General features: G+C 42.1%; 1 long non-coding RNA gene across 1 annotated transcript; it reads left to right on the top strand.

The window, feature by feature from the left end:
• Positions 1-6: 6 nt before the first annotated feature.
• LOC116856761 lies at positions 7-6,449 on the top strand. The gene is made up of 3 exons (XR_004380620.1): positions 7-42; positions 2,934-3,030; positions 6,281-6,449. It is a non-coding gene; the product is annotated as an uncharacterized LOC116856761 (long non-coding RNA).
• Positions 6,450-14,295: the final 7,846 nt, after the last annotated feature.

The following is a 14,295-nucleotide window of genomic DNA, read 5'->3' as shown; positions in this document are numbered from 1 at the left end:
CCAACAGTTTTCTCTGTTCCACTGGAGGTTTACTTTAAAGAGGTAAGTGAGCTTTGGGGTACCTGGCTGGCCAGGAAGGAGGGAGAGTGGGTCAGAGGAAGAGTTAGAGGGGTAGCAAGAGATGGAAGGGCACAGCATGGGGGAAGAGGATAGTAGGCTTGAGTTGGGGTTTGGGGGGAAAACAAAAGATTTAACTTGTTCATATTTTTCTTTTGCTTTGGCCAAGCAATCCGTTGAGGAAGTAATGTTGCAATCCAGTTTCTTTTAGATGCTTCCTTATGCTGATAAAAAATAATGAAGACCGTTAGGTGCTTGGAATTACATTGCCTTTACATTCTAAGGCACCTCCCAAGTAAATAACTTTGTTCATATTGAAACTTCCTCGTGGTGGCCACTGTAATTCTAAATTATCCTAGGTGAAATGATGTTATTTGGAAAGACAAGTGCACAAATTTGGGTGTAGCATAAATACATGTAAGAAGCAGAAGTCTGGCCCGAGGAAGGCATGGGCTGAGTTTTCTACTGAGACAGAGCCATGAGAACCTGGCAATGGTCAGTCAAGACTTACTTGTGTATCCTGTGAGCCACAGGATACACAAGTAAGTATCCTCAACCTCACACTAGGCCTTCTCCAACTGGGGCTCTGATGAATTTATACTTCCTAGCAGATAGAATATGTGGGGAGTTCTTTGCTGAACCTCAAAACAGTCTGAAGAAAGTTCTCATAAATGGCCCAAGACAAAATTTGTCCCTGGGCCACGTTAGGGACATACTTATTGGGATTCATATCTGTTCTTGCCCCTGTCACCCTGCCTCTTACAGAGGCATAATCAAAAATGAGCAGGATGGAAATAGACAAGGAGTCATGTTGTTTGTAATAAGGCAGAGATCGACTGCGAAGAAAAGATTTTCCAATATGCTCAAATGATTGAAGGATTCCTGAAAGGGTTTCCCTGTTACTGGAGACAAATAGACCCTGTATTTGGGGAGCTCGGGCCCAAGACAAGACTTACATCTCTCGCTGGCGTGGTCTATAAAAGACCCCTGAGGGGCTTGAGGGCCTGAGAGGAGCACCCTTTCTGAGTCAGGGTCTTGACCACAATGGCAGGGAGGTCTCACTGGGGCTCATAGTCGAATGCTGCTTCCTGAAAACAGTGACAAAACAACTTTGTGAGAGTGCAAAGCTGAGTTTGTTCTGATCGCAGGAAGGGAAAACATGACTGTGCCTAGTCATAGTAGCATCTAGATTGGGAGGGCCACATCTGGATATTTATGAAGCATTGGGTCTATTTTAAGTCCCAATGAGGGGCTTGACTGGGACTCAGCAAGAATCACAATACAATAGCTGGGTATTGGGATTGGTTAGATGTAGTCTATTGAAAAGTTGCCAAGTTCTTCAAAAAGGTTGCTTCTTGGGGTACCTGGGTGGTTCCCTCTGGTTAAGCATCTGCCTTTGACTCAGGTCATGATCCCAGGGTCCTCCTGCTCAGCGTGGAGCCCGCTTCTCCCTCTCCCTCTGCTTCTCCCCCCTGCTTGCTCTCTCCCCTACTCTATCTCAAATAAATAAATAAAATCTTGAAAAAGAAAAGAAAAGTTAGGTTACTTCTTGAGGGGCACCTGACTGGCTCAGTTGGTAGAATTTGCAACTCTTGATCTTGGGGTTATGAGTTCAAGCCCCACATTGGGTGTCGAGATTACTTTAAAAAAAAAAAAAAAGGTTACTTCTTGAAATTTCTGCAAAAAACAATAGCTGTTTACAGCTTTTCTCACCCCAGGCAAGCGTTTCCTACACTCAAAAACTCATGTCAATGTCAACAGCAGGCCGAGTGCAGGTGGTTTGGATTCTTCCTGGGTACTGATGTAAAGAAGTATTCTGTGTGATTGTTCCCACATTCCCTCACTTCATCAGATCGCTCTGATTTATACTCATTGTGATAGTGCTGGGCGTAATTAGACCATCCAGAGGTGGAGACATCCCCTCCCTACTCCTACTTCCCTCTTCTCTCAGACTCTTGTATTTGCTATTCAGGAGACCCCAGAGCCCTGTGTTCCCAACAGGAACCCTGAAAACCCTAAATTTGAATATAATGAAAACTTTTCTTCATAGCTATCAGCCCTTTCATGGACTCAGATCATCTGGTTGTGGGATGGAGAGCCTGCCCTGCCTTCCGTAGTCCCATGGCGCACAGTCCTTCCACTTGGAAATTGGTTTTCACTTATGATGATGGTTGTTGGCTCATGGCATTTCTGGCCCATGCTCTCTCACATCTTAATGATTAGTACTGTAGACTGACCAGCCAAACCAGCCCTCCTAGGATGTTGCCATGAAAGCTCTGCTGGCTGTAGGGTCAGTCTTTCCCTTTGACAGCTGCCAGAAAAGTGCAGGTAACCATTAGGAGAGGGGAAAGGCCCTTATAAAGGCGAGCTTCAGGGGTGCCTGGGTGGGTCAGTTGGTTAAGCGGCTGCCTTCAGCTCAGGTCATGATCCTGGGGTCCTGGGATCAGGTCCCACATCAGGCTCCCTGCTCAGCAAGGAGCCTGCTTCTCCCTCTCCCTCTGCCTGCTGCTCTGCCTACTTGTGCTCTCTATCTCTCTGTCAAATAAATAAATGAAATCTTTAAAAAATTGAAATTAAAATTAAAAAAATTAAAGGCGAGCTTCAAAAACCATGATTTCTTTATGCTTGGCATAATGGGTACTCGGTGATTATTTATGATATTAATTTTAGAATCCTAGAATATTAAGAAGTTTTCTCAGGCCTGGGAGAGGAGAGCCCTGGGATGTCTTCTAGCCCTGCCCCTTCTCCATTGCATGATTGCAATACTAGCACCTTCTCCGTGCACCGACTTCCCTCCCACCCCCTGGGTCCCTTCTGTTCCCTGGGGTCCCAGATGACTCCTGCTTCTCCTCGGTGCCTTCTGTGTCTTTTTGCAGGACTGCCACAATGGGTACCCACCCCAGAGTGGGGCCCCATACTTTCTCCTAGCCTTTGCCCGTGCTGGTTCTCTGCCTGGATACTGCTATCTTGGAGGTGAGAAGTCAGCCCAACCCAGGAGCCCTCAGAGCCTTTCAGCTCATGTTAGCTGGTCTAATTTTAAGTTCCACCACTCCTAAAACCAACCTGAGTGTATGCCCTTCAACAATTATAGCAGTTCTGGGCCTTAAAATGTAGCTTTGCTCTATCTCCTATTCAAATCCTTCTTTCTTTTTTAAAAAGTTGTTTATTTGTTTGTTTGTTTGTTTAGTAATCTCTGCGCCCAACCCTGGGCTCAAACTCACAACCCTGAGATCAGGAGTCACATGCTCCACCTGCTAAGCCAGCCAGGTGCCCCCTTACTTTCTTTTCTACCTTTTTAAAAACATTTTTGTTGCGAAAAATAACACAGTTGAAGGAAAGTAGATAAAGCATAATTATTATGAAGCACTTCCATTAACTACCATCTGGAAAAAAGTAGGGTTTTACCAGCATCCCAGAGGGCCCCCAGTATATCCCTTCCCAAATACAACCCTGTTCTTTCTAAATGTAACTGCTGGCTTTTTATGGTAATTACTCCATTGCTTTCTTTGACAGTTACTTTTGTTCTTTTATGGTAATTACTTTCATTGCTTATTCCCAGCTTCCCTCTTCCCTCCCTCTTTCTTTCTTTCCCTCTCTTTTTTATTTTTTTTTTAAGATTTTATTTATTTATTTATTTGACATAAATGTTCTCCAAGAGAGGGAGGACAATCAGGGGCAGATAGAGAGGGAGAAGCAGACTTCCCGCTGAGCAGGAAGCCCGATGCTGGGTTCGATCCCAGGACTCTGGGATCTTGACCTGAGCCTAAGGCCGATGCTTAAGGACTGAACCACCCAGGTGCCCCTTCTCTCTTTCTTTCTTATTGAAGTATAATGACATACAGTGTTATAAAACTTTTGGTGTACAATGTGTTGATTTTACTCCATCGTCTGATAAAGGATATCCGATTTAGAAAAATCCTTTTAATACTAGTTGGTTAAAAGTTTTATGTTGTTTTTTTTTTTTAATGATGATTGAAGTTGAATTTTATGAATTATTTTTCTATTTATTGAGCAGTCATATCATTTTTCTCCTTCAAATTTACTTATATGAAGAACGCTTTTGATTTTCCAGTGTTGAAGCATCCTTGTATTTCTAGAATAAGATCAACTTAGTTGTATCTGTTTCCTGTTGCTTCTGTAACAAATTCCCAAATACATAGTATCTTTAAATACCACACCTTAATTATCTTACCATTCTTGAGGTCAGAAGTCCAAAGTGGGTCTTGAGGGCTAAATCAAGGTATTGGCAGAGCTGTGGTTTTCCTAGAGCTCTAGGGGAGAGTATGTTTCCTTGCCTTTCCCTGTTTCTAGAGACCAGCTGCATTCCTTGCCTGGTGGTCCCTTCCTCCATCTTCAGAGTGAATCACTCCAATCTCTGCTTCCATGGACACCACTCTCCAACTCTGACCCTCCTGCTTCCCTCTTATGAGCACTCTTATGGAAATTAAGAAAAGCTTCTTAATTGGGCTCTATTCAGGATAATCTGCCCATGTGAGAGGCCTTAATTCAGTCACGTTTTCGAAGTCCCTTTTGCACGTATGATGACATTTTCACAGGTTTTGAGGATTAGGATGTAAACATCTTTGGGAGCCGTCATACTGTCCGCCACATTGGTTATAACATATTTTCCTTTTTATATGTTGCTTGATACAATATTTTACTTAGAATTTTTGTATCTGTGTTCGAGAGTGAGATTTGGCTAAATTTCTCTTCTGAAACTACCTTCACTGGCTTTTGGTATCATAGTTAAGCTATCCATATAAATGAATTGGCATGTATACTATTTGTTTGCTATCCTCCAAAGTGTTTGTATACAGTAAGCATTATTTTCCCCTTAGCTATTCAAAGTTTTTAAAGTACTGATTCAACCTATTTAAAAATTATAGGACTTAAAGTTTCTGTTTCTTCCTAGATCAATTTTAAGTAAGTTGTATTTTTCTAGAACTATATTCATTCCATCTAACTTCTCATATTTTAAACAAAAATTATTCATAAAATCCTCTTATCTTTTTAGTGCTTATAGAATGTATAGTGGTATCTGCTTTTTTCATTCCTGGCTCTGGTTATTTGTACATTCTCTCTCTTTAGTTTTTTTCTCTTTTTAATTTTCTTGATAATTTCCAAGGATTTATCAATTTTATTGGTCTCTTCAAAGACCCAGACTTTGGTTTTGTTGATCTTTTCTATGGCACATTCTTTTCCATTTCTTTAATGCTATTATCCTTTTTATTTCATTTATTTTACTATATTTGGGTTTCTTTGGTACTTTTTTGTTGTTGTTAAGATTTATTTATTTATTAGAGAGAGAGAGAGAGAGCACACACAGAGGGAAGGAGCAGAAGGAGAGGGGAGAGATAAAGCTAAGCAGACTCCATGCAGAGTGCAGAGCCTGATGTAGGGCTTGATCCTACAACCCTGAGATCACAACCTGAGCTGAAACCAAGAGTCAGATGCTTAACTGTGCCACGCAGGTGCCCCTTCCTTTGGACTTCTATAAGAGTCAGAACAGGTTCGGTTATGTTGCAATAACAAACAATCCAGAAAAAAACAAAAACAAAAACAAAAAACCTCGGGCATTTCTATAACATAGTTTATTTCTCAGTCATTCTAACTGTTCTGTCCAGGTTGGCTGGCTTCTTCTCCACATTGTCTCTACCTTGGGGCTTGAGCTGTCAGAACAGCCACTTTCCAGAACACTGACAGTCATCATGCCTGAGGGAAAAGAGACAGTATGGTGAACTAGATGTTAAATCTTAAAACTTTTGTCTAGATGTGACACATCACAGTCCTGTATGAATTCCATTGACTAGAACAAGAAATAGAGCTAAGCTTGATGTTGATGCCCAGAGTTGGGTTTGTGAATCTTTGTGAATAGTAATATAGTATCCCATGTCTTCTTTTTCTAACTTTTTGAGATTGAATCTTAGCTCATGCATTTTAGATCTTTCTTACCTTGTAATATATATACATTTAAGGCTGTAAATCTCCCTTTTGTCACCTATATCCCATGGGAATTGATACATTAAAAACTTTGTTAACATTTGGTTCAAAATATTTTCTAATTTCCTTTGTAATACTTTATTTGACCTGTGTTATTTAGAAGTATTTCTTAATTTCCAAATAAATGTGGAGTTTTCTAAGTTAGTTTTTTTTCTCGTAATTTCATTGTATCAGAGAATATATTTTATATAATTTTAAGTCTTAGACTTCTTTTTGACCTCAGTTTTGACCACAGATCTTGGGAAGAGGATCTCAAGCCTCAGATGAGACCCGAGCCCTACCAAAACCTTGATTTCAGCCTTATGAGACTCTGAGCAGTGAGCCTACTTGATCCTACATGGACTTCTGATTTACACAACAGAAAAATAAATGGGTATTGTTTTAAGCTGCTAAGTTTGTAGTAATTTATTACATAGGAACAGAAAATTAAAACAATGTTTCATGCTAATGAATATATCACTCTTTCTTCCTTCCTTTCTTTCTTTCTTTCTTTCTTTCTTTCTTTCTTTCTGTCCAAAGATGTCTTCTTATGTTTGTATGTGAAGATTTTAGCTGGATGTAGAATTTTCGACTAGCAGTTTACTTTTAGCCTTTTAAGATACTGCACTGCTTTCTGGTTTCCACTGTTGCTGTTGAGAAGTCACTGTCTGTCTAGCTGTTGCTTCTTTGAAAACAATATTTTTCCTCCTCTGCCTGTCTTTAATCTTGTTTCTTTTCCTTTTGTTTTCTGCAGATTTATTTTAATGTGTCAAGAGTAGATTTCCTATGATTAGTTTTGCATGGGATTCGTTGTTCTTTGTGATTCTGAACTTAAAGTCTTTCATCAGCTGTGGAAAATTATTTTATCTCTTCAAATATTGTCTCAGCTCATTCTCTTTTCTGGGACTCCAACTAAATAAAAGTAAGATCTTCTCACTGTATTCTCTGTATCTCTTACCCTTGCTTTTGGATTTTCTGTGTTGTCGCTCTTCATTTTAGATCATTGCCTTAGCCATATTTTCTTTACCTTTCTTTTTAAGATTTATTTATTTTAGAGAAAGAGCACATGAGCAGGGGGAGGAACAGAAGGAGAGGAAGAGATTCCTCAAGCAGACTACCCACCGAGCACAGAGCCAGAAGCGAGGTCATGACCTGAGCTGAAATCAAAAGTGGGACACTCAACCAACTGAACCACCCACATGCCCCATCCTCTGCCAGATTTTCTAAATCATTGACTCTCTCTTCTCATGCATCTAAACTGTTGAACCCATCTCTTGAGTTTTTAACATCTCTTACTGTATTTCTCCATTCTCAAGTTCTATTTGATTCTTTAAATAATCTGCCATTTTATCACAGAGAGAAGTCTTCCTTGACTTCCCACATCCTCACCACAGGCCTGTTCGCATGCGCCTGTCACCATGTGCTTCCACAGCAACCCGAGCTCTAACCAGACTTACTGTATTCTCTTACCTTCTCTCCTGAAAGTATCTTGAGGATGGTAGATATCATCTACTCTGTATCTCCGGCATTTCACACTGTACCTGAATAACAGCACTCAGTAATTATGATGAACTTTAACTAAAACAGCCTCCCTGACCACCTAACCCTGAACCCACTCTGAGAAGATGGAAGACCTTCGGGAAAGTCTCCACAACTCACAAATGTTCTTTGTGTGAGGAGAGTCTCCTGAAGAGGGAATGCTAAGAGATGCTCATTTCTGTATCCAGGCTGATGGGGAGAAAAGTGGCAAGCAAGACAGACTCAGAAAAAAGAGGCTGGGGAGAACTCAGGGGGGTGAGTCTCTGAGAATGAGCACAAGTTACTGGGCAAGCTCAACTTTTCTGGGCTGTGGAATTGGCTGGGTCTAATCCCATTACACCCAGACCTCCAAGGAATGAGGAGCTCCTAGCCAACATCTGGGTGGCGCTGCTATAGGGTATCTAGAAACTCAAGGCAGAATGGCTTTTAAAAAAGGAATGTTGTACAACCAGTATGCTGAATATGCAGGATTTATGAGTTGTATCCACCAAAGCCACTTTATTTTTGTCTTCCACTGCTTTTAATCCCTTCCAGTGAGGGATAGGATGGTCTTTTCCAAGATGGTATATAAAAATCCTGCCAAGCTCATAAATTTTTCTTGGCACCCTTAGGTAAACATTGGGGGGTCACTTTAAGTCATAAATGCAGCCTTAATTAAATAATTAAAAGGGTCCAGCCCAATATACTAACCAATATTTAAATCTTCACTCAAAGATAAGATTTCTCTCCTACTCCCCCAAAGCTAGGGCCTATGTCAGGAGGGCTGTGGGCAGCTGGGATGGAGCTGTGTTTAGCTTCTCCTCTTACTTCTTCTTCCTCTTGCTGCTATTTCTGGCCCTTTCCCCTCCCCCCTTCCCCCTTTCCCCCTCCCCCCTCCTTTTTTTAAAGATTTCTTTTATTTAAGAGAGGGAGAGTGAGCAAGCGAGAGAGAGAGCACTAACAGAGGGAGCAGCAGAGGGAGAGGGAGAAGCAGGCTTCCCGCGGAGCAGGAAGCCCAGTGCTGCATTCAGTCCCAGGACCCTGGGATCATGACCTGAGCCGAAGGCAGATGCTTAACCAACCAGGAACCTCCATTTCTGGCCTTTAAGGTTGAAGTGGGGAAAGGAGGAGAGGGAAGGGGGATAGTCCTGGTGAAATGGCTTTGTGGGGCCTATACCTTGGGACCCGTAGACCATAGGTCCCTGGCAGACATTGAAAGCTGATCTTGGGGGGTTTCCCTGAGGTCCTGGGAGACTCCTCTGCTGGGCTTCTCTGACCCAGTTCCTTCATCTTCAGCAGGGATCCCCTGACCCCCGCCTCACTCCTTACAGCCTCAATTGTAGCACCTGTCACCCAGCCTTTCACTGCTGGGACCCCTTGTCCTCACTGGCCACTCTTGGTTGGGCTCCACCCCTGCCTCCTCCTTACCTGGTCCCCAGGACTTCTGTCTCATTTGACCTGCATGTAGAGAGTTGAGCAGTTTTCACCCAGGCCATTTTCTCTCAGCCAAGGCTACTTAGTCTTCCAGAACCAGCCAGCACCAGGCCATTGTCTATGTCTTCCTGCAGTGACCACACCTCAAGCTGCCTGAGTGGTCCCTCCCCTTGAAGGCTCTCTCACAAGACTGGAGGGTGGTGGGGGGCACAGATGACCCTGCACATTTTCCTAGGGAAGTCCTCCTCACAAAATCCTCCCTGAATCTCCCCTCTTCTGACTCTTGTATTTCCCCTCTCTGAGTGAGGAACGCCCTGGGTCGAGGACCAAGACACAGCTAACCAGATTTTGAAGATGGCCTTTGAGATCTTTGTGGTCTGCTCACACCTTGCTTTGATGCTCAATAACTATCATATCTTGACATTTCAATCAAAACCCTACTTAACATCCTGTTCGACTGGTTTTTAATCAGAATGAAACATCATTATTGTTTTTTTCTGATTATGAAATTAAGGCACACTACTTATAAAATTAAACCAAAACACAAATGTAAAAGACAGTTGTAGCCCAGCGCAATTTTACCTCCCACAGATAATTCAAAGCTAAGACTTTGCTTTATATCTTTCCCGACTTTTTTTCTTTGACACACTTTGACACATGTGCACTTTTATTTTATTTTTTTAAAAGATTTTATTTATTTATTTGAGAGAGAGAACACAAGTGGGGAGAGGGTCAGAGAGCGGGGGGGTGGGAGAGAGAAGCAGACTCCTCACTGGGCAGGGAGCCTAATGCAGGGCTTGATCCCAGGATCCTGGGATCATGACCTGAGATGAAGGCAGACACTTAACCAACTGAGCTACACAGATGTCCCTTTCACTTTTGTTTTAATAGTGGAAATGGGATTGTACTGTAGGTGAACTCCAGAGAGCCTTTTCCCTACTGCCATAGGATATGTTAGCCCTCCCATCCCTTATGTACCTAAACTTATGTTGAAGTAGAAGAATTGATGAGAGCCTGGGCAATTACCTTTGTAGACTGAGTATCTAAATGGTCAGTTTAGATATTGAATTAAACTGGGTTTTAGTCGGGTGGACTAAATTTAGTTTCCTCTCTCCTCCCATCGGGACGGGTGCTTTAAAGGAAAGAAGATCAGTCAAAGAAAATTCAAGGGCTATATTTATTTCACATGAAGAGTACTATGTATGTTACAAATGAAATTGATAGGTTGGTGGGTGTTTTCAAGGCTTTTGATCTACATTTCCACTGTGCATCAGAAGACATTTTTCCCTATATGTATTTTCATAACACTGGATATTTAAATTTTTGCCTCACAGGCCAGAAATAATAATTAAGCCTTTCCTTGTTTTTTAATAAGGTTGAGCATATTTTGCATTAGGATAGAACATTTACTCATCGCCATGGCTCCCTTTGCTCAAGTGTCCATTTTGATATCCAGATAAAATCTTAGTGAGTTTTGCCCAGGCTTAGGTTTTAAAGAACTCAGGCTAAAACAAATGGGCTCCAGAGTGGACTGAAAGAGGCCTATCCCTTTCCCGGGCCGCAGGGCATAGTTGGCCCTAGGAAAGTAAAGGTGGAAGGAGATGCTTCCCAGGGGACTCCTGGAGCCCACCATCCGTGCTGCTTTAGGCCTGATCTGTCACCTTCCCCGTGTTCACAGAATCTCGATCACTCCCTCATACCCCCAAAGCCACATTGCATGCCCTGTCTCTGTAGACACTAGTGACCACAGACCAAAGCTTTTGTCCCAAGTGAAGACAGGCTACCCATGGACCAATTAATTAGCTGTTACAGATAGCTTGGCACTAAAAGATGGGTTCAATGAGAGCCCATCCCCATTTCTGGGGATTGCAACTAAGAAAATTGGAAAGAATGTGTTTGTAAGCAGTGGGAATAAAGTTGTAAAGATAACAAGATAATGAATTGAGCCTGGGGCAAGCCTAGGCCAGGCTCAGTCCTCAGAGAGAGAAGGATGTGCAGAGTCAAGGATCTATTCCCCTCCACACAGGGCTCTCTCCCAGGCCTTCACTGCTGCCTCCCACAACTAAGGCTGCAGCCCCCATGCCTGGCTCTGAGAGCTTGCAGCCCTCCAGCCCCCTGCTGCCTGCTCCCTGCAAGCCTGCAGCACCTTCAGCTCTGCCCCACACCTCCATTTACCTTGTGCATGGCCCCAGCAGTCACACACATGTTGTGCGCGCCCACTGCCATTTTTAGCTGCAGATAGAAGATGCTCCTGATAGACTCTGGATTGGGCTAGTCAAGCCGCTCAGAACATCAGGGGAAATTATAAAGGATAAAGGGTGTGTGAGCTTTTTCAGAAATGTTTTGAGCACATACGGAGCAAATTTATAGGAGCTTGCAAGAAAAAGAAGACAAAGTGTTTTATACTAAATCCTCTCCTTGAACTTGGAAGGACGAGGGCTGTTTGCTTTAGGCCCGATCTTGGCAATACTTGTAATATATTATTATTAATAATATATTATTATTACATGTAATAATATTTCTAAAATGACCCACTTTATCCTCCACTTCCTCTGTTCTACCTTCATACAGTAGAGGATGAGCCATCAATCAGTATGGAGAGGTTCATTTCAATACTCTGGAAAGTTCTGCGAATATATGGCAGTTACTAAAATGAAATATTCTTCCAGGAGGATCCGTTTCTATCATTAAAACTTTACCCTTTTTTGAAAAAGAATGCTGTATCAAAAGAAGTCCCTTTTCATTTAATTTTCTCCATGTCAGGCATGGTCCTTGAGAACCATGGACCCTGAGAACCATTCTCCTAATCACTCACAAAGAATAACAAACCACTTGATGACTAAGCAAAGGATTTGAGCTAATTTTTGGAGTAAACACTGGCAGGAAAAACTCCAGAAAGATTAGCTGCCTCTGCTCATACAGTGACTATGAATCTGTAAAGAAAGTAAAATGCCAACTACAGTTTTTTTTTTAAACAAAGTCCAATTTTATTTACTCTTAATATAAAATGCCAATTAAAGTATTATAAATTAAATCTTATTAGGAGGGCAGAAATGATCACCATAGAAAATGTCCTCTATACAGGGAGACTTGTGTAATGTGAGCAGCCAGACTACAGTCTATAGTTTTTTGAATGTGTTTAGCTAATGGCCTGTGTGGATCCCAGTTTCATGAGTCAAGGGCAGTTGCTCAATTCAGCTCCCACCTCCGCTCTGGAGCCTTCCCCTACCAGTCGGGTTCATGTTCATTCGTCTCCAAACTCAGTTTTAACATGGTCTGTGTCTTACAGTTCTGCTCTTTTCACTTTTAATATTCAATTCCTGCAAGGCTTTTTTTTTTTTTCTTGAAGAGGTACAGTACTCAATACATTTTATAACTTCATGTCTCTCCTGCCTCTTCCCTTTTCTGTTTGTTATTGTAATCTTCATTATATTTGTAATAATCAGCATTCAAGATATAGACACCAGTAGGTGTCACTGATGGATAAGTGAATGAATTGTTAAACTGATTCACTCATCCATCCCTTCATTTACTATTATTAAAACTGTGTTTAGGGTGGTGCCTGGGTGGCTCAGTGGGTTAAGCCTCTGCCTTCCGCTCGGTCATGATCTCAGGGTCCTGGGATGGAGCCCTGCATCTCTGCTCAGCGGGGAGTCTGCTTCCCCCTCTCTCTCTGCCCGCCTCTCTGCCTACTTGTGATCTCTCTCTGTCAAATAAATAAATAAAAAAAAAAAAAAAAAAAAAAAACTGTGGTTAGGGATGCTGGGTGGCTCAGTTGTTAAGCAACCGCCTTTGGCCCAGGTCATGATCCCGGGGTCCTGGGATCGAGTCTTGCATTGGGTTGCCTGCTGGGCGGGAAACCTGCTTCTCCCTCTCCCACTCCCCCTGCTTGTGTTCCCTCTCTCACTGTGTCTCTGTCAAATAAGTAAAATCTTAAAACTAATAAAAACTGTGGTTAGATGTTGGGTAGAGAAGGGAAAACAACTGTTAATGTTGCTTAGAGAAGAACAAAACATAATGGTGGGGGTTGGGGTGAAAAGATGGGAGAGAAGTCAGGAAAAGGTTTGTGAATTGCCTTTTCCTACAATTCATACTACATTTATATATGAATATATTCCACTCATGGTCTCTTTCTTTGAAAACATCTTGAAATCATGGTAAAATAAATAAAACTTGGGGCACCTGGGTGGCTCAGTGGGTTAAAGCCTCTGCTTTCGGCTCAGGTCATGGTCCCAGGGTCCTGGGATGGAGCCCTGCATTGGGCTCTCGGCTCAGTGGGGAGCCTGTTCCCCCCACCCCCGCCTGCCTCTCTGCCTACTTGTGATCTCTGTCTGTAAAATAAATAAATAAAATCTTTAAATAAATAAATAAATAAAACTTTTTTTTTTTTTTAATTCAACTTTCAGTTGATTGGAGAGCTAAGCTCACAGAAGGTAGGGAACATTCTCAGTGGTCAAAAATTAAGAGGGAGCTCAGTTAAGGGGAGGGGCAGAGGGAATGTTGGATGAGTTGATTTGGAGCCCCTCCAACCCCAGGAGTTTACGAGTCTCAAGAACCAAGGCATTTTTGAATGGACCTGTAGCAACAAAAGAGGAGACCTTGGATTAACAAAAATAAAGAGACTTGACACTTCTGCATAAAACCAGGACTCTCAAAGGGCTATACCTTTGGTGAAAGTATGAACCAAAAATGAAATGTGCAGAAATGCACAAAGAGTGAAGTTGTATCTCTTAGCCCAGCCTCTTGATTGGGGAAAAAAAATGTTCTCCTAAGAACTTGTAGTATCAGTCTGCTCTTATTTAGGTCTAGAATTCAGTTTTACACTGCCTATAGAAACTGGGGGCCTGCGGGTTGAAAAATTAACTTTAAAAATGGATACCAAACAGAGAGAAGCAAACATAAAATCTCTCTGAAGAAACACCCCCTCCATCTGGGCCATGCAGGATTCCCATGTACAAAACCACTAAAGATGAGTTCATCATCTAAAATCACAAAATGCAGAAAGATATAATCACCATGAGTGAGAGCTAAGAAATTCTCAGGAGGGAAATGGTATAGACCTGATCTAACATAGTGTCAAGCCTGGCATGAATATTCCACAATTAATATCTCCAACTCATCAGAACGATCTATCAGTGGCTAAAACTGTTTCTTTTGTTTTCCCCAGACATCTTGTATAAAAGCCATACATCATAGGCTAGACTCTGCCAGATGTCAGCTGAACTACTAGCCTCCTCCTACCCAAAGAGCAAACCAAAAACTCTAAACACTTCCTATTCCTTGAGTGTCTTTAGTTTTCCCCTCCCC

Source organism: Lontra canadensis, unplaced genomic scaffold (assembly GCF_010015895.1).
Source record: "Lontra canadensis isolate GAN:19392208 unplaced genomic scaffold, GSC_riverotter_1.0 scaffold112, whole genome shotgun sequence".
Taxonomy (NCBI): domain Eukaryota; kingdom Metazoa; phylum Chordata; class Mammalia; order Carnivora; family Mustelidae; genus Lontra; species Lontra canadensis.
This window is presented reverse-complemented; position numbering and strand designations above follow the sequence as displayed.